Source organism: Artemia sp. Qi Xiang Cuo, chromosome 12, assembly GCF_049724085.1.
Source record: "Artemia sp. Qi Xiang Cuo chromosome 12, ASM4972408v1, whole genome shotgun sequence".
In the NCBI taxonomy this organism is placed as follows: domain Eukaryota; kingdom Metazoa; phylum Arthropoda; class Branchiopoda; order Anostraca; family Artemiidae; genus Artemia; species Artemia sp. Qi Xiang Cuo.
The window spans coordinates 34,326,575-34,352,161 of NC_142805.1; the positions used below are offsets into that span (position 1 = coordinate 34,326,575).

At 37.9% G+C, this 25,587-nt stretch overlaps 1 long non-coding RNA gene across 1 annotated transcript in view; it reads left to right on the plus strand.

The window, feature by feature from the left end:
* Nucleotides 1-25,587, plus strand: part of LOC148946052 (uncharacterized) — a 57,124-nt gene that overhangs the window by 14,785 nt on the left and 16,752 nt on the right. The window contains exon 2 of the long non-coding RNA XR_016142595.1: nt 25,410-25,468. This is a non-coding gene — a long non-coding RNA (uncharacterized LOC148946052). The remainder of the gene's footprint in view (nt 1-25,409; nt 25,469-25,587) is intronic.

Sequence of the window (25,587 nt, forward strand, 5' to 3'; positions counted from 1 at the left end):
ATATAGCCATTTTTGAACGTAGTTGAAGGTTCCGGAAATTGTGTCTTCAAGTAGACTATGATAACGTACAACCCTCAGGGCTAAGGTTATAAGTTATACCCTGGGGACATATAAGGGGTTTATAGAATGCGTTGTCATATAAACTTTGAAAAAGGCTCATTCAAGCGGAAATTAAAAGGGATATTGCCCTTTATAATAGTCGAAAGTAATCGGAGGGAGAATCACCCCCAAGTCCATCATTTCCCCGAACATTTCCGATCAACATTTTGAGATAGCCATTTTGTTCAGCGTAGTTGAAATTTCTGGAAACTATGTCTTTGAGGATGAAAATTCCCCCGATGCCCCTCAGGGCAACAGTTGTAAGTTATACCCTCGGGAAATATAAGGATTTTAAATCAGATATCAGATTCCTCATATTGTAAATAAACTTAATTTAGTAGAAATGTTCCCAAGTTTCAAGAGCAGATTTTCTTTGAAAAAACATATTTCAAAAATGGTTCTTTGTCTGGATTTTGGGATTGATGAATAATAGATTTTAGTATGATTTTTGATGTGGTGTTATCGCGCTGGGGTGGCCTCCTCTGTTATCTCCTACCTTGTATGTTTTTTTTTTTATATATATCCTGTATTTTTTATTTCGGCATTTTCTTATATTTGTTTATGGCCGACACATCGAGCCCTGCTCTCCGTCGATCAATTTAGAAATTTATTTGCTATGTGTTTTTGTCAATAAAAGATCTTGATTTAACGAAAGTGTTGTCGTAGAAACTTCTAAAAGGACTCATTCGATTGGAAATTGAACGGGCTGGCGTCCTTTTAATAGTCAAAAGTGTTTGGAGGGAAGTAACCCCTCGTCACACGTCTACCATTTCCCCAAACACATCCAATCAAAATTTTGAGATAGCCATTTGGTTCAACCTAGTTGAAAATTCTGGAAATTCGGCCTTTGAGGATGACAACCCCTCACAGCCCTCAAAGCAAGGGTTATAAGTTATACCCAGGGGCATAAAGTTTTTTTTTCCCAAAACACTTCCAATCAAAATTTTGAGATCGCCATTTTGTTCAACGTTGTTGAAAGTTCTGAAAATTAAGTCTTTGAGGATTACCCCCCCCCCCCCCCCGCATATCCCCCTGCGCAAGGGTTTTAAGTTATGCCCTGGGGGCTTGTAAGGTTTTTATTGAAAGTTTTGTCTTAAAACTTCAAAAAGGGCTCATTCGATTGGAAATTGAAAGGGCTACTGCCCTTTTTATAGTCGAAAGTGATTGGAGGGCAACTAACCCCACTCTCACGTCTACAATTTCCCCAGACACATCCAATCAAAATTTTGAGGAAGCCATTTTTTTCAAAGTAGTTGAAAGTTTCTGAAATTATGTCTTTGAGCATGACACTCCCCCCACAACCGTCAGACTTAAGGGTTTTAAGTTATACCCTGGGGGCATATAAGAATTTTATAGAAAGTGTTGTCGTAGAAACTTCAAAAAGGGCTCATTCGATTGGAAATTGAAAGGGCTAATGCCCGTTTTGATAGTCGAAAGTGATTGGAGTGCGACTAAACCCCCTCTCACGCCCACCATTCCCCAAACACATCCAATCAAAATTTTGAGATAGCCATATTGTTCAACTTGGTTGAAATTTCTGGAAATTACGTCTTTGAGGATGATAACAGGGCAAAGGGCGGAGGCTGTAGCAGCCAACAGGGCAAAGGCTGTAAGTTATGCCTTGGGGGTGTATAAGGTTCTTGTTAAAAGTGTAGAAACTGAAAAAGTCGAAAGTTTCTATATTTCTATGTAGAAACTTAAAAAGGGCTCATTCAATAGGGAATTTAGAGGGCTAGTGTCGTTATTCGTAGTTAAAAGCGATCGGAGGGTGAATGCCCCCCCCCACACCCATCATTTCCCTAAACACTTCCAATCCATTCTTAGATATAGCCATTTATTTTGAACGTAGTGGAAGGGTCTGGAGATTATTTCTCCAAGTACGACACCGCCCCCCCCCCCATAATCCTCAGAGCAAGGGTTGTAAGTTATACCCTGGGGACATATAGGCCTAAGGATTTTATAGAAAGTGGTGTTGTAGAAACTTCAGAAAGGGCTTATTTGATTGGAAATTGAAAGGGCTAGTGCTGTTTTTAATAGTCGAAAGTGTTTGGAGGGCAAATAACCCCTCTCTCACGCCCACCATTTCTCCAAAAACATCCAATCAAAATTTTGAGATAGTCATTTTGTTCAAAGAAATTCAAAGGACTAGTGCCTTTTTTAGTTGTCGAAAGTGATTGGAGGGCAACTAACCCCCCCCCCCCCATAGCCATCAGGGTTAAGGTTGTAAGTTATGCCCTGGGGGCATATAAGGTTTTTTTAGAAAGCGTTGTCATATAAACATCAAAAAGGGCTCATTCGATTGGAAATTGCGAGGACTAGTGCCTTTTTTATTAGTCGAAAGAGATCAGACGGTAAATGAACCACCCCCCCCCCCTATGCCCATCATTTCCCGAAACTCTTCCAATTAAAATTTTGAGATAACCATTTGTTCAACGTATTTGAAAAAGTCTGGTAATGTATTTGAGGATAAAAAATCCCTCCGTCCCTAAGGGCAAGCGTTGAAAGTTATGCCCTGGGGGTATATAAGGTTTTTTATAGAAAACGTGGTCACATTAACTTCGAAGGGGGCTTATTGGACTGGTAGTCAGACGCTTTAGTGCTCTTTTTAAGAGTCAAAGTTACCGAAGGGCTGATACCCCCCCTCACTCACATACACGAAAGCGGTGTCGTAGAAACTTCAGAAAGGGTGCATTTGATTGGAAATTGAAAGGGCTAGTGCGGTTTTTAATAGTCGATAATGTTTGGAGGGCAAATAACCCCTTTCTCACGCCCACCATTTCTCCAAACACATCCAATCAAAATTTTGAGATAGCCATTTTGTTCAAAGAAATTGAAAGGACTAGTGCCTTTTTTAGTTTTCGAAAGTGATTGGAGGTCAACTAACCCCTCTCGCGCCCACCATTTACCCGAACTCATCCAAACAAAATTTTGAGATAGGCATTCTGTTCAAAGCTGGTGTAAAGTGCAGACCCCTCCCCCCTCACAGCCCCCAGGGCAAAGGTTGTAAGTTTTCTAAGTTGTAAGTTGCTATTCAGTCTCTGACCTGTTAAGACCAACTTGTTCTTTCAAAAGGATAAAATTCCAGTTTTGAACAAGTGTTGAAAAATGATTATATTCGGAATCAATTAGAGTCCGTAGCTAATTCAGTGACTGTTATTTCGTAACATTTTGCTGTGGGTTAAAGTGACCCTGATTCAGGATATTCATTTAGATTTTGGATAATTCTTACATCCAACACCCAATTGTGAATGGTGGCTGGTGTTTAACCCCCCCCCCCTGCCTCCGTGGTGAAGTAAAATCGAGTGAATACCTGTGTTGGTGTTTACATTAGCTGGCTGGCGATGGGCTTTTTGAATATTTATTTCGAATAATTTGTTTGGCCTCACGTAAAGATAAGTCTTTTGCTTCTTTTTTTTATCTTGCTACTGATAATCATGGTTTTTAAACAGTTTGATCTTGCTCTTGCGAAGTTCAAGGATTATCCCCTCTGGCCAGTAAGAATTTCAAAGCTGGTAAAGATACACGAGGCAAGCCAGTTTATACGGCATTTTGCTATGGATCGCATGATGAATTTCGCCTCGTGGATGCAAATCTCCAAGTTTATGATTCTACCATTGTTAATTTTCCCGCTCCTGCTTCAAAAAAAGCTTTTGAAGAGCTTGCTACTACGCCTGATATTTACATGAGACTATCAAAAACATACCTTGCGCTGAGAGGTAATGATAAGAGCAGAGCAAATGGCCCAGCATTAGCATTATCCAGTAGTATTAGCCCGATGCAACAGAAACTTGTAGCTACCCAAGCTGAACTGGATAAAACCAAAAATGACCTGACGGACAGTATAACTAAAAAAGTTTCGGAAAAGCTGGCTAGCTCAGACTCTCTTAAGGAATCGACTGAGCTTATTGCTAGTCAAATTTATGATGCTCTCGTGATTGAATTTAACCCCAAGTTTCAGAGAATTGAAAAGTCGCTAAAGTGACTGAGTATTGAACTTGAAAATTTAGAGGACAGACTGAACAGGCTTGAGAATAAGTTGGATAGTTATGAACAAGATTCACTACAAGACAGCCTGGTTTTTCACGGTGTTAGGCAGAAAACTGGTGTTGACACTCGTTCTGCTGTGTTGCTAACTATTTATCAGAAGATGTCTTTGCCTGAAATCAGTACAACTGAGGTCGTGAACGTGTATAGACTTAGACTGAATAATGCTGCTACAGCTGATTCAACTCAGGCGGTTCCATCTGCTCCAAGGGTCGCTCCGATAATAGTGAAGTTTTCGAGCAAAAGCTTTGCTTGTAAAGTGTTCAAGGCCAAATCCAAGTGGGCCTCTAGTGGTATTTTTGTTGTTGAGTCTCTGACCAAGCAGAGACGAGATATTCTGAATGCGGCGAAAGACAGATTCGGTCAGCGGAATGCTTGGTCTGATCGGGGTCAAATTTTGGCAAAGCCTAGTGACGGGACTCCAACAAAAAAAATAAGGTCTCTTGCTGACTGTATCTAGTTGTTTTTTTTTCTGTCTGTTTGTTTTACTTTCTCATGGATTGTTTGTTTATTGTCCCTTTTCTTTCTTTTTTTTCTCTCTACCAATTCACTAGTTTTTGGTTCATTTTTTCCTTCTCTGTTTTTTTTTCTCTCAAAAATATGGTTTGTTTCTATATATTTTTGGGTGCACTTTTCGGTATTTTTTCTCTTTTTATTACTTCGGTTGTGTCATTTTTCGATGTTAATATTTTTCTTCTGCATAGATTGCCATAGCTCTGCTGTGATGTCGTTAACCTTGGTCTGGTGAGTTTGGTCGCGGAGCGGATCTGCCATCCACCGTAAGTAAAATGATTAATTCTTTTGGTGACCAGGGTGATGTCAACTCTTTGGGGGAACGTTTTGTTGAGTTACAAAATAATCCTTTAGATACAGAAAGTATAATTAATAATTCAGTTGGAAGTAGAAATAGGAATAACAATGATCCTAAATCGGTTATTGAAAGTAAATATGTTTCGCAATTAAATGGTTCTGCCTCTTCTAAACAAGATGGTATTTTCTCTGTGCTTCACCTAAACATTCAGGGACTTTGCTCCTCTTTTGATGAGCTGAAACGGATCGTTAGTGGTGGAACTCCGGATGTTATTGGATTATGTGAAACTTTCCTGGATCCAAAAAAGGATATGCTTCTAGATATCCAAAGATTTAAGATGGAGAGGTTGAACCGGAAACAGATGGCGAAAGATGGCCTTGCCCTGTATATTGCCGATCATCTTGTATATAATTTCCGAAGTGATCTAAGTAGAAATGAGGAAGGAATCTTTGAATCCCTTTTTATTGAGATTAAGTCAGGTTGTAAGGATTTAGTTGTCGGTTTCGTTTACAGATCCCCTAGTGGATCTATTCCTTCGTTTATGAAAATTCTGGAAGAGGTTTTGGACTTAGTCCAAAAGCATCCTTGCGAACTAATCCTTATGGGGGATTTCAACCTTAACCTGCTGGATCAAAATTCTGCTTCGGCTTTAGATTTTTTGTCAATGATGCTTTCTGCGGGAACTCTACCTTCAGTTTGTATACCAACCCGAGTTACTGAGATGCATGTATCACTTATTGATAATATTTGTTCGTCACTAGATGTCTTAGATAATTCGGTGATGGTTAGTGATATTTCTGATCATTTCCCTTCTATTTCACGTTATAGGACTGCTAATCGATCGCAGCGTGGAGCTTCGCCATCTAATCTCCCATTTTTCCGTTTTGGTCTCAGTGAGATCAGTCTACTTAAATCTCGTTTGACTGATCAGCCATGGGATAGATTGGATTCTGAATCGGATTTTAACCGCTCTTTTGATTTCTTTTATGATTCAGTAAAAGAAGGTATCATAGAAGTTTGCCACCAGAATCCAACGCCTCATACCTCGAAAAGGATAGTACTGCTGAATCTGTGGATGACTCCAGGTCTCCATAAAAGCTGGAAAAGGAAAAATTATCTGTGGAAGCTATACAAGGCTTCGTCAACTGCTTCTCATCATCAGTGGTTCAAGGCCTATAGGAGCATATTTAATTCTCTGTGTCGGAAGGCCAAGTCTCAGTATTATCACAGGAAATTTTCTGAGTGTGGAAAGGATGTTGGGAAGACATGGAAAATTATTAATTCTGTACTTAAAGCTGCTCCCCCTCCGCCTTCAGTTCCAACAACGCTGATAGTTGATGGTAAAATCGTCCAAGGAGAAGAAAATGTTCAGCTAGAGTTTACGCCTTATTTTGCTAATATAAGAAAGACGACTTATTCCTCTGTGAGCTCTACAACTCCTCGTTGCGAATTCAGAGCCTATCTGGGACCCCCATGTTTAAAGTCAATGGTTTTGAACCCTGTTTCTGAGTTTCAGGTAGCTCGGATCGTAAATGCACTCAAAGGTTCATCGTCTTCAGGGCCAGAAAGAATTCCTACAAGGGTTATCCCTGCCGTTCTTCCTGCTATTCTGTCACCATTGACTAAGCTTGTCAATCTGTCTTTTGAGAAAGGAATTTTCCCTCAATCACTCAAGCGAGCTAAGGTTATAGTGCTGTATAAAGGTGGGTCCCGGAGAGATCCTGCTAATTATAGGCCAATTTCTCTTCTATCTGTTTTCAGCAAAATTTTTGAGAAGGCTATGCTATCCAGGCTTCTTAATTTTCTGGATGTAAAAAAATTTTTCCATGATTTCCAGTTCGGATTCCGAGCGAATCACTCTACAGAGCATGCTTGCGCATCTCTATTGAATTTCATTCATTTGGCAATAGATTTTGGTCTTATTCCGGCAGCTTTATTTTTGGATGTTCGTAAAGCTTTTGATTCTTTGACTCATCAGATTCTTCTTTGGAAACTATCGCATATTGGTATAAAATCAAATGCTTTCTATTGGTTTGAATCATATCTTTCTGGTAGACTTATTTCAATTGATCCGCTTTTCCGGAGCCCTTCAGGAGTGGAATATGGTGTCCCCCAGGGATCTGTTCTTGGCCCCGTTTTATTTCTGATTTACGTCAATGATCTGATTTCAGCAGTCAAGAACACCAGTCCTCTAGTATGTTGCAATCTGTGTCATCCGGATGCTCCTTCGTGTCCTAATGCTACTTCTAATGAAGATTGCTTCGTTGCTTTTGCTGACAACAACACTTTTGGGAATTTAGGGAGGACGGAACGTAATATCAGGTCTAATCTGGTGGCAATATTTGAGAAAGTAGTTTCATGGTTTGAGGCAAATTACTTGGCGTTGAATGTTGCCAATTCATATTTTCTTATTTTGTATCGAATTGGTATTTATTTTCCTGAGCAGAAACAACTTCAGGCGTCACAAGGCTCCTTGTGCAGATCAAAGAATTTGTTGGTTTGGTTTCTGGGTATCTTGCTTGATAAAAACCATTCGTTTAGATACCGTATAGCCCTGATTAGAGTTGAGGTCTCATGGAGTTTGGGTGTCATTCGAAAACTCAAACACACCTTTCCTGGATCTATTCTGAAGCTTCTTTTTTTCTGCCTTGTCCAGTCATATGTCTCTTATTGCCCCATAGTATGGATGTCTACTTTTCCTTCTACACTGCGGTCGCTTTGTGTCAATTATGATAAAAAACCGCGTCTGGTTATGGACACTAACCGTTCTTCACTAAGACCGCTTCTAAATCTACAGTCTATCTACATTCTTTCTTGTGTTTCTTTTGTTTTTCATCAGCTTCATGGCAATGTTCCAAAATCTCTTCAAAAAACTCCTCAGTTTATTTCTGATTCAGCTCCATATAACCTTCGTTCGTCACATAATATCTGCATTCCTCCTACTCCCACTGTGCGGTCAGATTTCAATCCCCTCATCGCTTGTCATCAGGTTTGGAACACCCTGCCTTATTAAGTACAGAAATACCACTCGTTTGGGAATTTAAATAGGTTTATCAATGACAATTTATTTAATAAACAAACAGAATAGTTTTTTTTTTTTGTGGAGTTGATGTCCCCTGAGTTTTTAGTTTTGATATACGATGGTCTTCTCTACTATATGACTCCCAGGCCTCAGGTCTGGTCTCTTTTTCATTTTATATGTTGTTTGGCGATTGATTTCTTTTTTATGGTTGTTTGGATATATTGTATTTTCTTTTTTTTTCTCATTCCCCCTTGTATCCCTGGCCATGGAGCCTTTCGAGGGGGATTAGGAGTGTTGTGGTCAGATTGTATGTATTGATTGGATTATTCAATGTAGGCCTATTTTAGTGTTTTTCTATTGATTTAGTGTTTGATTTAAACGGTATGTATTTCCCCTCTATTACAGGCCTAGGAGCCTTTGGGGGATTTGCACAATGTATTCTCTTGTATGATTAATTGATTATGAATAAATCTTATCTTATCTATGAGGGGCATATAAGGTTTTTGTAGAAAGTGTTAAACTTAAGGAAACTTAAAAAAGGGTTCATTGAATTAGGAATTGAGAGGGCTAGTGCCCTTATTAGTAGTCAAAAGCAATTGGAGGGTGAATGCGGCTCCCCAGACCCATCATTTTCCCAAATACTTCCGAGCAACATTTTGATATAGCCGTTTTGTTAAACGTAGTTGAAGGGTCCGGAAATCATGTCTTTGAGTATGACAAACCCCCCCCCCCTCATAGCCATCAGGGTTAAGGTTGTAAGTTATGCCCTGGGGGCATATAAGTTTTTTTTTTTAGAAAGCTTTGTCATATAAACTTCAAAAAGGGCTCATTCGATTGGAAATTGCGAGGACTAGTACCTTTTTTATTAGTCGAAAGTGATCAGACGGCAAATGACCCCCCCCTACGCCCATCATTTCCCCAGACACTTCCCTGTTAAAATTTTGAGAACCATTTGTTCAACGTATTTGAATAAGTTTGGTAATATATTTGAGGATAAAAAAAATCCCTCCATCCCTCAGGGTAAGCGTTGAAAGCTATGCCCTGGGGGTATATAAGTTTTTTTTTATAGAAAACGTGGTCATATTAACTTCGAAGGGGGCTCATTGGATTGGTAATCAGACGCTTTAGTGATCTTTTTAAGAGTCAAAGTGATCGGAGGGCAGATACCCCCCCCCCCCCCCACACACACACACAAACACGCACAAGTCGTCCCGAAATGTATCTTATTGATTTTTTTTATAGCCATTCTATTCAAAATAGTTTAAATGTCATATAACCAGGCTTTTTGGGTTGAAGCAAACCCCAGAGATTAGGGGTAAGGGTTGTAAGTTATGCTCAGGGGTTATTTAAGGTTTTATGGAAGGAATGGTAGTTTAATTTTAGAAAAGGCTCATTTTGTTGAAAATTGGAAGTTCAAGTTCCTTTTTAAGCATCAAAAATGATGGACGGCATTTAGCACCCCCCCTCTTGTACAATCCCTCCTTTCACAAAAAGCATCTGATTGAAAGTATGAGATAGCGATTGAACATAAAATGAGAATAATTATTTAAATTTCCGAAGAGAGAAAAGGGTTAAAAGAATTTGACCTACTTTATAGAGATGAGTATAATGCAACACCGCCATGTGAAACAGTACCTCTAATATCTTCTTAACAAATAAAGCTGAGGGGTTGAAGAAACATGTTACACAGAGTTGGTTAAGTTAAATTAGGTATTTAATATAATGCATTCTGGATTACCTGCTTTTCATAATTTTTTTTGTACTTTCCATAATTTTGTTACTAAAGTATTATATTCTGACTAAGAAATCAAAAATGATTTAACAATTTTAGGAATAATATCAGCATACGTATATTAAACTGACAATGTATGTTCATTTGAATTTTTTCAGTAAAGTGCAATTTTTATTCTGGCGTTTAGGAAGCATAGGGGTTTTTGAACCCTACTCACGTTAATTTCTGTTCGTTTTGGGTTTCATTTATTTGTTGATCCTGATTTGTGGTAGTTGTATGCTTAGTAGAAGTAGTGGGGACCATTGACATTTCAAGCGAACACCCATATATGGGAGACAATTGGACACCACCCAGACCACCCGCCAATAAAGCTGAGGGGTTGGGGAAACATGTTACATAGAGCTGGTTAAGTTAGGTATTTAATGTAATGCGTTCTGGACCTCCTGCTTTTCATGATTCCTTTTTGTACTTTCCATAATTTTGTTATTAAAGTATTATATTCTGACAACAATTATTTTACAGATTTACTCCTTTTAAAAAGGGCTAACTATTTCTCATTATCAAAATCTATAGCAAAAATGATTGACATGGGATTAGTCTGTGAACTCCTGGCATCAAGACTAGTGCAAGACATTTTATTTGCATTCCAATTAGCCTATAAATAATTTTCTCTCCGAAGGCAGATAGAAAGAAATGTGTTATAGAAACTATTCTTAACCGACTAATTCTTAATTTCCCCATAAATTTGATGGATTAAGTTAAACGAAATATATTAAAGATATTTAAAATCAGTATTAAAAGACAATTCGTTTGATATGTATATTGGACCCCTACTAGGTACCCCTTTCAAGTTTAAGAAATAATGATATGGAAATAAATAAAGGCTGTTCAAATTGACAAAATTTATATCCTATGGCGGGGGGAAAAACTAATGAAAATTTAACACATAATATATGTAATTAATAACTAACTGTATTTCAACCTTCTTTGTAAGCTTTATCCTCTAGTATCTTAATCCTAGGCAGCGCGCTAGCGCTGCCTAAGTAAAGAACGATGTGGGGACAATGTGTTTTTTTCTCCACCCGGGCAATTCCTATGGTAGGAGTTGTCGTAGAAACTTCGAAAAGAGCTCATTCGATTGGAAATTGGAGTTGCTAGTGCCCTTTTTAATTGTCGAAAGTAATTAGAGGGCAACTAGCCCCCCTCCCCACGCCCATCATTCCCCCAAACACATCCAATCAAAATTTTGATAGCCATTTTGTTCAGCGTAGTTGATTTTCCGATAGAAAATATAATTTTGAGGAGGAAATTCGACCACAACCCTCGGGGCAAGGGTTTTAAGTTATGCCCTGAGGGCATATAAGAACGATGTTGGCAAAATGTACTATTTATTATTTTTTTCCTTTAGAGCAGGGCACTTCATATGGAAGGGGTCGTCGTAGAAACTTCATAAGGTGCTCATTCGGTTGGAAATTGAGAGTTGTAGTGCCCTTTTTAATAGTCAAAAGTGATTGGAGGGCAACTAGCTCTCCCCCCCCACGCCCATCATTCCCCCAAACACATCCAATCAAACTTTTGAGATAGCCATTTTGTTCAGCGTAGTTGATTTCCAGATAAAAAATATATTTTTGAGGAGGATACTCCTCCACAACCCTCAGGGCAAGGGTTTTCAGTTATGCCCTGGGGGTATATAAGGTTTTTATAGAATGCGTTGTCTTAGGAAATTCAAAACAGGCTCATTCGATTGGGAATTCGAAGGGCTAGTACCCTTTTTAATAGTCGAAAGTGATTGGAGGGCAACTAGCCCCCCCCCCACGCCCATTATTCCCGCAAACATATCCAATCAAAATTTTGAGATAGCCATTTTGTTCGGCGTAGTTGATTTCCAAATAGAAAATATGTTTTCGAGGAGGACACTCCCCCACAACCCTCAGGGCAAGGGTTTTAAGTTATACCCTGGGGGCATATAAGGTTTTTATAGAAGGTGTTGTCGTAGAAACTTCAAAAAAGGTTCATTCGATTGGAAATTAAAGGGCTAGTGCCCTTTTTAATAGTCGAAAGTGATTGGAGGGCAACCAGCCCCCCCCCCACACCCATCATTTCCCCAAACCCAACCAATCAAAATTTTGATATAGCCATTTGGTTCAGCGTAGTTGATTTCCAGATAAAAAATATCTTTTTGACGAGGACACTCCCCCAAAACCCTCGGGGCAAGGGTTTTAAGTTACGCCCGTAGGGTATAAGAGGTTTTTATATAAGTTGTTGTCGTAGAAACCTCAAAGAAGGCTAATTCGATCGGAAATTCAAAGGGCTAGTGCCCTTTTTAATAGTCGAAAGTGATTGGAGGGCAACTAGCCCCCCCCCTACGCCCTTCATTTCCTCAAACACCTCCTATCAAAATTTTGACATAGTTATTTTGTTCAGCGTAGTTGCTTTCCAGATAGCCATTTTATTCATCATAGCACCCCACCCAACTAACCCTCTTTTCACCAAATGTATTTGATTGAAATTGTGCGATGGCAATTTTGTTTAAAATAGACCAAATAACATATAACAATGCTTCCCGGATTGGCGCCCCCCCCCCCCCCCCCCCCGAGCCCTGGGGCAAGGGCTTTGAGTTATGCCCTGGGGACATATTAAGTTTTTATGGAATGGGTGGTCGCATTAAATTTAGATGCGTCTCATTTGATTTTAAATTAGAACTTATGGTGCCCTTTTGAAGAGTCTAAGTGATTTGAGAGAAACCTCCCCCCTTACGCCCATCATTTCCCATAACAAATATACCAACAAAGTTTTGAGACATCAGTTTTTCAGCATTGTTGAAAGCCTCAGTAATTATGCGTAGCAATAGTTGTAGTAGCAGTAGTAGCATTATTAGCAGTATGCAAATAGCACCTTTTTTCAACATCCCACACACGATGAAATTCTTAACTTAATACCATCAACTTTACCTGAAGCATGGCTGATGCGTCTTCTTGACAACCTATATGGGCATAGTGTGTTTCGATTTATTTCAATACAGTTACAATATTGCCCCAAATTTTCGCCTTAATATCCTTAGGTTTATTAGTTGTAGTAGTAGCAGTAGGAGCACAATTAATAGTAGTAGTCTTAGCTTTAGTAGCAGTTGTAGTAGTAGCAGTAATCGTAACAGTAGCAGTTGTCATAGGAGTAAAAGCATTCGTATTATGATGCAAATATTGCTTTTGGTTAGTTCAATACCCCTAACAACAAGCGTTGTAAGTTTTAATTTCACACACGAAACTGTTCCTAAGATATTCCTGATATACTGTTTTGACAACCTGTATACGGATGGCAGGCTGTCATCCGTACAACAGGAATATTCTTTGAAAATTTCACCATTATAACTTCAAAGGTTGTGGATTTTGAGCTAGCCAAATGACACTGTGTGTATTCATTTAGTGCTTCTTTTACGGTTACTTCAGCTGACGGCACTAATGGCATTAGATTGAAACTTTTAGGGAACATTTAGGAGGAGTTTCAATTAAAAGGAAAACCTATATGCATGCAGGTATTAAAAGGGTATATAAGCACTATAGGGCATATAAGGACATAGGCAGCGATGCTCTATCGTACCTAGTAATATCATTGATATTTTAAAGGAGCTAATTGTATTGAAAATTTAAAGTTCTTGTGCCCTCTTAAGAGTCAAAGATGATTGGAATGCAATCAGTGTCCTCTTTAGCTCATAATTTTCCAGACACTTCCAATCAAAATTTTGAGACAGCTATTTTGTTCAGCATAGCTGAATGGTCTAGTAACTATATCTCTAGGGCTATTGGGTAGGTTAAGCCCACACAGTATTGTAATTCGCCCATTATGCTTGAAAACTAAATGTTGCTTTAAAATTAAATCAAAACACACTGTTTGTATGCTGGTGCCAATAAGACATATCATCAATATACCGCGAACAACTGAGTGTATTAATTTCAAATTTTTCCGGCTACCTCTATTACTACTTCTTCTCTTAAAATTGTACTAAATCAAAAGAGTGTAGTTGTATCCAGGCTGTGAAAGAACATAGATATAATTTTTCGGGAATAGTATTAACTTTTATTTATAAGGTCAACTAGAGGATGTATTTGACTAAATTAAGCACTACTATTTATGTCATGATTTTCAAAAGAGTTTATGTTTTCAAAAATTGCTGAAAAAGTTTCTCAAGCATATAATTAGCAGGCTTAACTATAAATTCTTAAAATAAACCCGGAAAGATTCAATCTATTATATTCTTTTTCCCTGAAAAAGACTATCATAGGCAGGGCAATAGCGCTGCCTAAGTAAAGAACGATGTCGGCACAATGTACTATTTTTTTTTCTTTTTCCGTACCAGGGCACTCCGTATTGCAGGGCAACTAGCCCCCCCCCGCCTACGCCCATCATTTCCTCAAACACATCCTATCTTAATTTTAAGATAGTCATTTTGTTCAGCGTAGTTGCTTTCGAGATAACCATTTTATTCATCGTAGCACCCCACCCAACTAACCCTCTTTTCACAAAATGTATCTGATTGAAATTGTGCGATGGCAATTTTGTTTAAAATAGACCAAATAACATATAACAATGCTTCCAGGATTGGCGCAAGCCCCCCCCCCCCGAGCCTTGGGGTAAGGGCTTTGAGTTATGCCCTGGGGACATATAAAGTTTTTATGGAGTGGGTGGCTACATTAAATTTAGATGGGTCTCATTTGATTTTAAATTGGAACTTATGGTGCCCCTTTGAAGATTCAATTGGAAATTGGAGTGGCTAGTGCCCTTTTTAATAGTCGAAAGTGATTGGAGGGCAACTAGCCCCCCCCTACGCCCTTCATTCCTCCAAACAGATCCAATCAAAGTTTTGAGATAGCCATTTTGTTCAGCGTAGTTGATATCCAAATAGAAAATATTTGTTTTTGAAAAAGTCACTCCCCCACAGCTCCCAGGGCATTGGCTTTATGTTGTATCCTGGGGGCATTTTAAGTTTCTGTACTCGGTGTTATCGTAGAAACTTCAAAAAAGGCTCATTCGATTGGAAATTCAAAGGGCTAGTGCCATTTCTAATTGTTGAACCCAAGCTAAAGGCAACTAGCCCCCCTCTCACGCCCACCTTTTCCCGAAACACATCCAATAAAAATTTTGAGATAGCCATTTTATTCACCGTAGTTTTAAGTTCTGGAAATTAGGTTTTTGAGGATCACAACCCCCCACTGCCCTTAGGGCAAGGGTTGTATGTTGTGCCCTAGGGGCATATAAGTTTTTTATAGAACCCATTGTCGTAGAAACTTCAGAAAGGGCTCATTCGATTGAAAATTGAAATGGCTAGTGCCCTTTTTAATTGTCGAAAGTGATTGGAATTCAACTAACACCCGTTCCAAGACCACCATTTCCCCAAACACATCCACTCAAAATTTTGAGATAGCCATTTTGTTTAACGTAGTTGAAATTTCTGGAAATTAGGCCTTAGAGGATGACACCCACCCTAACAGCCCTTAGGGTAAGAGTTGTAATTTATGCCCTAGGGGCATATAAGGTGTTTATAACGAGAATAAAACGAGAAGAAATTACTATGAGTAGGGTTCAAAACCCCGGTGCTTTCTTAAAGCCAGAATATTGTTTGTATTTTACTGAAATACAGGGGAGTTTTACACTCCCCCACAGTCTTCAGGGCAAGGGTTGTAAGTTATGTCCTGGGGGCATATAAGGTTTTTATTGAAATCCTTGTTCGTAGAAACTGGAAAAAAGGCTCATTTGATTGGAAATCCAAAGGGCTTTAAGTGATTTGAGGGCAACTAACCCCCCTCTCATGTTCACCTTTTCTCCAAACACATCCAATCAAAATTTTTAGATATGTTATTCAACGTAGTTGTAAGTTTTGGAAATTAGGTCTTTAAGGATGACAACCCCTCCCCCTCCCCCCTCAGCCTGCAGGGCAACTGTTGTATATATGAGGTTTTTTTTTAAAGCTGTGTCGTAGAAACTTCAAAAGGGCTCATTCAATTGAAAATTGAAGGGGGTAGTGCCTTTTTTGATAGTTGAAAGTGATAGGAGAGTGACTAAAGCCCCTCTCACGCCTACCATTTTCCCAAACACATCCAATCAAAATTTTGAGGTATCTATTTTGTTCAACGTAGTTGAAAGTTCTGGAAATTAGGTCTTCTAGGATGATAACCCCCTCAGAGCCCTCAGTGGAAGGGTTGTAAGTTATGCCCTGGGAGCATATAAAATTTATATAGAAAATTGTTTTAGAAATTTCAAAAAGGGCTCATTGGATTGAAAATTGAAATAACCCTTTTTAATAGTCGAAAATGAGTGGAGAGTTATTAATCCCCCTCTCACGCCCACCGTTTCCCCAAATAAATTCAATCAAAGTTTAGACATAGCCATTTTGTTCAACGTAGTTGAAAGTTCTGGAAATTAGCCTATGTATTTAAGGATGTCAAACCCCCCAGAACCCCCAGGGCAAAGGTTGTATGTATAAGGTTTTTTTAAAGTTCTGTCGTAGAAACTTCAAAAGGGCTCATTCAATTGAAAGGGGTAGTGCCTTTTTCAATAGTTGAAAGTGATTGGAGAGTGACTAACGCCCCTCTCACGCCCACCATTTTCCCAAACACATCCAATCAAAATTTTGAGATATCTATTTTGTTCAACGTAGTTGAAAGTTCTTGAAATTAGATCTTCTAGGATGATAACCCCCTCAGAGCCCTCAGTAGAAGGGTTGTAATTTATGCTTTGGGGGCATGTAAGATTTATATAGAAAGTTGTTTTAGAAATTTGAAAAAGGGCTCATTTGATTGGAAATTGAAATAACCCTTTTAATAGTCAAAAGTGAGTGGAGAGTAATTAACCCCCCTCTCACGCCCACCGTTTCACCAAATACATCCAATCGAAGTTTAGAGATAGCCATTTTGTTCAACGTAGTTGAAAGTTCGGGAAATTAGCCTAGTTATTTAAGGATAATAAACCCCCCAGAGCCCCCAGTGCATAGGTTGTAAGCTATGCGCTGGGGGCATATAATGTTTTTGTAGATAGAGTTGTCGTAAAACTTCACAAGGGGCTCATTCAATTGGAAATTGAGAGGGCTAGTACCTTTTTTAATAATCAAAAGTGAGTGGAGGGTAACTAACCCCCCTCTCACACCCACCATTCCTCCAAAAACATCCAATCAAAATTTTCAGATTGTCATTTTGTTCAATGTAGTAGAAAGTTCTGGGAATTGGGTCTTTGAGAATGACAACCCCCTTCCCCAGCCCTCATGGCAGGGGTTGTAAGGTATGGCCTGGGGGTATATAAGGTTTGTATTGAATGTTTTGTCGTAGAAACCTCAAAAGGGCTCATTTGATTGGAAATTGAGAGGGCTAGTGCCATTTTTAATAGTTGAAATGATTGGAGAGCAAATAACGCCCCTCTCTTTCCCACCATTTCCCCAAACACATCTAATCAAGATTTTGAGATAGCCATTTTGTTCCACGCAGTTTAAAGTTCAAGAAATTATGTCTTAGAGGATTAAAACCACCCTAACAGCCCTTAGGCTAAGGGTTGTAATTTATGCCTTAGGGGCATATAAGGTGTTTATAGCGAGAATAAAACGAGAAGAAATTACTATGAGTAGGGTTCAAAACCCCGATGCTTTCTTAAAGCCAGAATATTGTTTGTATTTTACTGAAAAAATTTCTTTTAAATGTTTTCACTTTTATAACTTTAAGAAATCAAAAATTAATTAAGATTTTAAGGTATAAATGTCACATGTGTATATTAAACTGAACATGCACATTTTTTTCAGTAAATTCATTTGAATTTTTTTCAGTATAGTACAAGTTTTTCAGTTTCTGCTCGTTTTGAGTTTGACTCTGTTATTTATTTTAATTTTATTCGTTTTGGGTTTCTTTTATTTATTTATACTGATTTGTAGTAGTTATATGCTTGATAGACTTTTTGATTCTTTTTTTGTTCATTTTTGGTATAATGGGGTTCTTCACTTTTTTTTTGAAAAACTTATCTTGTGGAAAAAGTTTTTTTAATTAATCACACAAAAGAGACATCTCTCTTTGTTGTATCTGATGCCCTTTTCTCTGACTCTCTTGAGTATAGCTGTCAATCGCTTACTATGTTCCTCAAGAGTTGAACCAAAAACTAGAAGCTCGTCAATGATGACATGAAAACTGTCTAGTCCCTTAAAAACCTCTGCAATTCTTCTTTGGAACTCATTCTGGGTAGATATGATACCAAAGGGCATCCGTTTGAAACAGTATCTGCCAAAGATGGCATTAAATGTGGCTAGATCCGCAGGGTCATCATCTGAGACTAGCGACCAGTACCCTGATCTTGCATCCAACTCGCTCAAACACTTTGCTCCATGGAGTTTGGATGTTACATCTTCCAGGAAGGGAATAAGGTAGAATGGTCTTTGGATTGATTTGTTTAAATCAACAATGTCAATGCATATTTTTAGACTGCCATCCTTTTTTCTACAGCAACCATCGAATTAACCAAGTCAGTTGGTTTGGAGATTTTTTTCAATTACACCTTGTTCTTCCATGCGATTAAGCTCTGCTTCTAATTTTTCCTCGAAGCGATGATGGTATTCTTTTTGCTGGGTATGCTATTGGGACTGCTTTGTTCTTCAAGTGCACATGGCGCTCTCCATCTAGCTTTCCTATTCCTTGGACAACGTCTTTGTAGTTACTGACTACGTCATCCACTTTTGTCGTATCAAATGCATGCGTGTTGTTGCAAGTGTTTTCCTCAACTTTACTGACATTCAAGACAAATTTCATTATGTTCAGATCGAATTCAAATTCATTTAACTCAAAAACAAGACATAGATCTCGTGGGCAAAGCCCAAATATGTTGCCTTTTAGTCATAAATAGCAAAATAAAGTTGTCTGATAAAACTTCGTCAGGATAAATAAACTAAAGGATAAAAACACTCAAGATTGAGAATAAAATTGCTTGATAAAACTTCGTCAGGATAAAATAAACTAAAGAATAAAAACACTACAGATCATTGCAATATTTCACAAAACTTGGCACAAACTTTTACTGTAGCCCATGATGTTACAGTGGATTGGGGTCAGTTTCAGAACCTACTCTGCCACTTCGCTGGGGGGACGAGATCCTACAGGGACACCAAGTTGAGGAAGGACTGATTGGTAGATGGGATGTCGGAAGAGGGAGAAGCCAAATCTCTGATGTAATTTGTCTCAGCGGAGAGAAAGGGATTCAAGTTTAAATTCTTTCAGGTAAAAAGAGGTAAGGTAGAGGGGAACCGCCATAAATGATTTGCAGTAATCTGTTCTGAACTCGTTCTATTTTACCAGTTTCATCCTGGGTAAGGGCAAAGTGCCAAGGCGGAAAAGCATTTTCAACTATGGGGGGGGGGATAAAAGTGAAAAATATTAGTTTCAGCTTGTCCTTAGGAACTTGATTTTTTTTTTCAGTGTTTTTAGCATTTGGATTGCGCCGTTAGCTTTTTTTACAATTGACTTTATATTCTCCCGCCATGAGAGGTCAGAAGAAATCACCACACCAAGTAAAGTTATTTTATGACTTATTAGATTCTCGGTCATTTTATGACCGAGAATTTGTCTTTATTCACGACCATGGGGTGTTTTAAAATAAAATCAATTAAATTAACGTGGTAATGAACTGTCGAACACTTCAGGATGTTACCAAATTGCTTTCAATCAGTTACTTTCAAAAGACATTTTTTCAGCCATGCGGCAACATAGCTTTCGTATATTCGGCTAAAAACTGACGTAACTGTGATCGGCCGGACACCAGATAAATCATTAGCTGCTCCTTTCTTTGGAATGGGGGTAATAAACCCTTTCTTCCATTTCTTTGGAAAATATCCTGTTTTTGTTATATTATTCAAAATTGTCTGATGGGAAATGATAATTCTTTAGCAAATGCTTTAATGGAAGAAACTGGAATGTCAAATGGGACAACGGAAGTTCTTTTTAACGAAGAGAGTTTACGGATTATAATTGCCGATGAAATATCAGCAATTAAAGTATCATCTGAAGGAGTAGTTAAATTTACTAGAGGATGGTCAGGTGGAAGAGGGGGGTAAGACTGCACAATTGAAGCACAATGGGCATTTAAATCATTCGCAGTTTTCTTTAGACGCTCCTCCTTCATGAAGTCAACTGGTTGAGAACTTTTACCAGTCAAACTTTTTACTTTACTGAAGAACTGCAAAGGCTTGGACTCCAAAAGATGGTCAACTTCATTTTCATAGTAATTTGCTTGTGTCTCTTTGATTTTCCATTCTATTTGGTTTGCCAACTGTTGTGCTTGGTTCTCTTGACCTTTTCGTATTAGATGCAATTTATATTTTATCAGTCGCTTTATTTTTGAATTTACGTATGATTTATCACTAGAACAGAATTTAGTCTTACGTTCGAGAAAGCACTCGAGAAATTTTGAACTTACTTTATTATGGAATTCTTCTACTTGGGAATTCAAGTCCTTATCTGAAGAGACAGCAACCCAGTTTTCTCCCGTTATCCAGTCACCGAAATGCAGCAGACCATGGTCAGTGATCGGCCTTGAAGTAACTTTGGTTACTGAATATTTAGTTTTTACTTTTTCCAAGGGGTTCCACTGTAGTATATAATAATAACTTCCACCAAGTGGTGCTAGTTTACTTGAATTCTGGTTATATTCTGAAAGATTTGTCAGGATTACATCCATAGAAGTACTCCCCTTAATTGTTGGGAAATCGACTAGAGTTTTAAGGTTAAGTGACCTGGCCAGCGATTTGCTATCGAGCTCATTAGCATCTCCTAGCATTACTACTCCAGAATATGGGTGAGTTCTCTGGACGTAATCTGTCAATATTCAGCCAATTCTTGACTGGAATCCTAGAATAGATAGTGAGCCAGTTTCAACAACAAAGAATGGTAAGGTTTCAGCTTCGCTTGATTTGGGCTTGCAGCTCAGCTGGCATATGCCTCTGACAGGAATTTTGGATCCACAGTAGCTAGTGAGTTTCTGAGTACTTTGTTTTAGTGATGGTGGATTCAGTAAGGTATCAAAATATTTGGCATGTCAAAAATTTGCTTTTGCACCTGTGTCAACTTTGAATTTCACAGGTAGGGAGTGGCTCACTTCCAATGCAATAAGAATCTCATCCCTGTCCTTATTGCTTTGTCTTCTATGACATATAGGAAGATATTGTCATCTTAATCACTGTTGTCAGCTGGGCTCTCCTTGTATTCAATCGTAACTGATATGTTGCTTTTGCGCACACAAGCAAAGTGATTTAGCTTTTTGCACTTTGCGCAGGTTTTGCCCTTTGCACGACAAATGTGGCTAGGTGAGTATATACCTCAACAGAAGTAGCACTCCTTAGTTTCATTGGACAATGCAGGTGCATCTCCGTATTTCCTGACTGGTTGTTGTTGTATTTCTGGATAGCATCAATCTTTTTCTTTATTTGAGGTGGCCCATTGTTCTTCAAATGTTCTTATTTGTGCCTGGGTTGTTTGGTAAGAACGACATTGTTAACAGCTAAGACCAAAGTTAGGGTGTGACCTCCCAGAAAAAGTCTTCCTCTCAACATCAGGTCTCTGATACCACTTGCTATTTTGTCTCAAACCATTTCATCAGCACTAGTATAGTTGCAAGCTTTCACCAAGATTTTCAGCTCTGTGATGGTTTTTTTTATACTCACTTCTTCAAATTGGTCTCGTTTTTGGAATATGTACCAGGCAAACACACTGTTGGTGACTGGTGCAGCATATTCACGGAATTTTTGCAGGTAAGTATCTATGTTGTTTGTTTCTTTAGCAATGGGTGGAAAAGTGTTGAATATCTGGTGCCCTTTTTCTCCTGCCCAGATGGGAAGATAGGCACATTTGCTTTCCTTAGCCTTTCCAGGTAGGGGATCCCAGAAACATTTTTGCGTGTTGTTCAAAGCGTTTCCAGTCATCACTGAGGGAAGTTGAATCCCAATCAATACTTGGTGGCTTCGTTTCCATCTCTTGACACCATGTAGCGTTCTAGCAGAAAATTAGTTTGCCAAAACCCAGGCATCTAGAACAATAAGCATAATAACTAACTGCAAGCATATGCAAGCACTAGAAGCATAAGCACAGAAACAATATAAGCATAGAAGCAATCATTCGTAATTTTTCAAAGAGTATACTTTTGGCCATGGTAGATATTGAAGTCAACAAGTTGTTCAAGCCCATATGAAAAAGAAAGATCATACTGGTCTGACCCCTCCTTATCAATAATTTTGCTACAAATGTATTTCTTATGAAAGATATTAAAACATCAATGGAAGATGATGGACAAATTAGCATACTTGTCCTAAATGTAATCAAGGTAGCTAGTAATCTGGCAGGTTGGAGGGTTATCTATAGGCTTAAAAAATCACATAATTGTTTGAAAGGGTCACCCTAAGCCGCATAGTTTCTTGCCAAAGTTGATGACACGAGGTTAGTTTGATCCAAGGCTTATTTTGATGGTAATCTGGTAATCGTAACCAGGTAGAAGACAACTTGTCTGGTGAGAAACCCAACTAAACTAGCCATAAAAAAACACCAAAACAGAAATCGCATTGGATACCTTTTCCAAGCATAACTACTGCCATGACAACTGCATTGCAGCCACTACAAATCATACTTTAGCATAACTATTCTGTTATTCTTTAGTTTTCAGTACTGAGGTGTCAAATCAGCAATTTCAATTGATTAGAAACATTGGAAAATAGTTGAGCTAGGGAAACAAAACTTTCAGGAGTAGGTTCAGAGACAAAATTACTGTATTCCCAGATAAGTATGTCCTACCTTTTATCTCTACTCCTTTCCCATTTTCGAGGTTTTGAAGATTGCATAGACAACAAGTATGTTAGACTGTGTTCTTACCTGTCTTGACTTATCGTAAAAATTGTTTCTTTAATTCTCATTTGAGCATACTTTTCTTTGCTACTCAGAATTTGTTTTCAAATGCAAGCTAATTTTTACAAATCGTGTAAAACTCTTCAATCAAGATGTAGCAAAGGTTTGAGATTCAAAACACTTTCCTTGGGACTCATGTATGCTGTAGATGTATTTCTAAAAGTTATACTTGTATAATATAAAGATTTTCTGAGGTCCTCTGATGTCAGTGCCCTTTAGATGAGGAAGGAGGGGACATAGATATTTGAAAACATATTGCTAGACGATTATTTAGGTTTTGTATCCATTCTCGAAAATTTAATTTGACAAATCGCTTTCCAAGATAGTAAAGACCCAATGATCTAGAATCATGATAGAAATTATTAAGTCAAGTTTGAATTTTCTTTGTGCATTTAGATCCTTTCAAATTTGTTAAGTTCATTTGCATCGGCTATTCAAACGTTTGTTTTTTATTCTTCTGTAGCTTTTACTACCCTTGTCCAAACTTAGTTTCTGCCCTTATCCAAATCCAGCTATATATCCTAAGTGAAAATTCATCAATAAAATTCAGAGAAACAAAACATGCAGACCTCATTTAAGTCTCTAGGGACAGAGTGATTTTTGTTCTTTTGGAATGTCTTATGTATTATATGTTATTTTCTGGTGCTTTAATAAGTCTGTTTCCCTATAAAAAAGTTTTGCAGGAGCAATGCTTTGATTTTGCTTCTTCGCCATGAATTAAATGCTTAAGCTGTCAGCCCCTCAAAACTTAAAAATTCTGTTTTTCAAGTTAAATTTTTACTTAGATGGTGACACAATCCTCAAAGATAAACTCAAGCTGTTCCATGTTAACATGCTGATGCTGTATTACTTTGCCCCAAAGAATAAAGCTACCTAATCTATTTATGTTGTTACTTCTAAAAAATACAGCATGTGCATGTCAGGGCTGGATTGCTTTGCCCTTTAACATAATTCATACCATTTATTTGCAAGGCATTGAAAGTATTTCACTGTGTTGCACTATAATTTATAATTGTTCTTATAACCATTGATAAATTTTCCCCACCTTAAAATGTATTGGAAATAAGTCAACATGTACTATCATGGCCTAAGTTTGTAACCCCCCTTGTCTCTGGAGATGAATATTCATTACAATTTTTGTTTAGAAGTCACTCTCCATGACAGAGGAGAAATCCTAAACAATAAAACTTTGAAGCCTGCTTGTGCCTGAGCAGTACACGTCAATTGTGTGATGTTTTTTATATTATCTCCTTGGCGTTAGTTACTTACTTACCAAAATTCAAGCGAATCTAAACACTAGTGGAGAAAATGGGTAGACCCCAGAAGGGTTGTAAACCTCTAAAAATCCTTACTTTATTTCTTTGGTCCATGATTTTCAAGGAGATTTGAGCAATATCATGCAATGGCCTTAGAAGTGGGTTCACTGCTGAAAATCATCATACTATTGTCCATCTGTCCATGGTGCCTGCCCTATAAATTTCAAGCCAGTTGCTTAAAAAACATGCCAGCTATTCTGCTGAAGATTGGGTGGTGGGAGGAGTGCAAGAGACGTTATTAGTCTATCTTTTCTTCGAATCATAGGTATTGAACATTCATCTGTGATTCAAATTCGAACAAGGTGCAACATGCACGGGCATTTTTAGTGCATCTTCATTTTTATGGAAAATACAAAAAAAATCAAGGTTTAGGTGGGTAACAATTTTGTTGTTTTGTAATTTTATTTTCAAAGGAAGTGCTATATATATAAAAAAGTATTCTTCAAAATGTAGGAGGGATGCATTGGTGCTCCTAGCAATATCCAAAATTTTCTGCTAAATCAGGCCAAGAGAGAGAAAGGAGCTACAAGGGGTGTACACCCATGTCACACCTCAAAACATAGATAAAAAATCTTTGAACTTTTTCAATTGAAACAATGTGCAAGAGGCCTACCTTTCTATAAAAAGTTGAAAGTGAAAGGGGTAGGGACATCAGAGAGGGCATAAGCCCACTTTCACTAATAGATCATACAGATTGAAAACATTTGAATGACCCCATTTCAAAAAGATATAGCAGGCCAACAGTTCTGCTAAAAAGTTAGGATTCAGAAGTGGGAGAGGTGTAGGTGAAGGGTTCATTTTAATTTTGCTGGGTTGAAACCATGATGGTGCAGTTTATTGAAAGCTCTCTGACAGCTTCTAACAGAGCTGACAAAACCATGGCCACGACTGAAATAATGACATCAGCTCTGAATGCATTCCCTATGTCAATTTGCTATGTGTGATCAAACCAGCTAGGCCTTATTGGGTCATCGATCTCAGTGTCTTCTTCCTCAATAACAAGGTAACAATAAGGTAACCTCAACAGGTAATATACAATAAGGTAATAACAAGGTAACCTCAAGTAACAATATCGTTCTGTCACATCTTTTGGTTAATTGTTTTTGTCTGGGCACATTTGAGAGGTTAGTAGATAGTTACGAAAAAATTATGATTATTTTCTATCTTGAAAAATCCATTACAATTTAATTAAAAATACATAATTAATTGTAATCATGCATTTTTTCTTTGATCAAGTATATTCTTGGTAAGTACGTTCGATTTTATTTATATAAATGCCCTTTAATGTTTATGCCTACAGTGTTTTCACAGTAGAATTGAAACTTTTTATCTTCTCTTAAGACGAAAATATTGGATATAATATTTTATGTATGGTGGTATTGTTTAATCTTTTTTTTAAATCTTTTCAAGAAAATATGTTTTTCATTCTATCAGTGTAACAATTTTTTAATAATACTATTTTTTCGTTTCATGTTAGAATGAAGCTGCTGAAGCCACCCTGGGTGAATCATGGCAAAAGCTCTTCTAAAAATGCTAGTAAGTACAAAATAAATTGCATTTTGGATTAAATTTTTGTGTGTGTTTTATTTGTTGTTGTGTAATTGAAAGAAATATTTTATTGTTCCACCATGAGTTTCTAAATTACAGGATTTTCA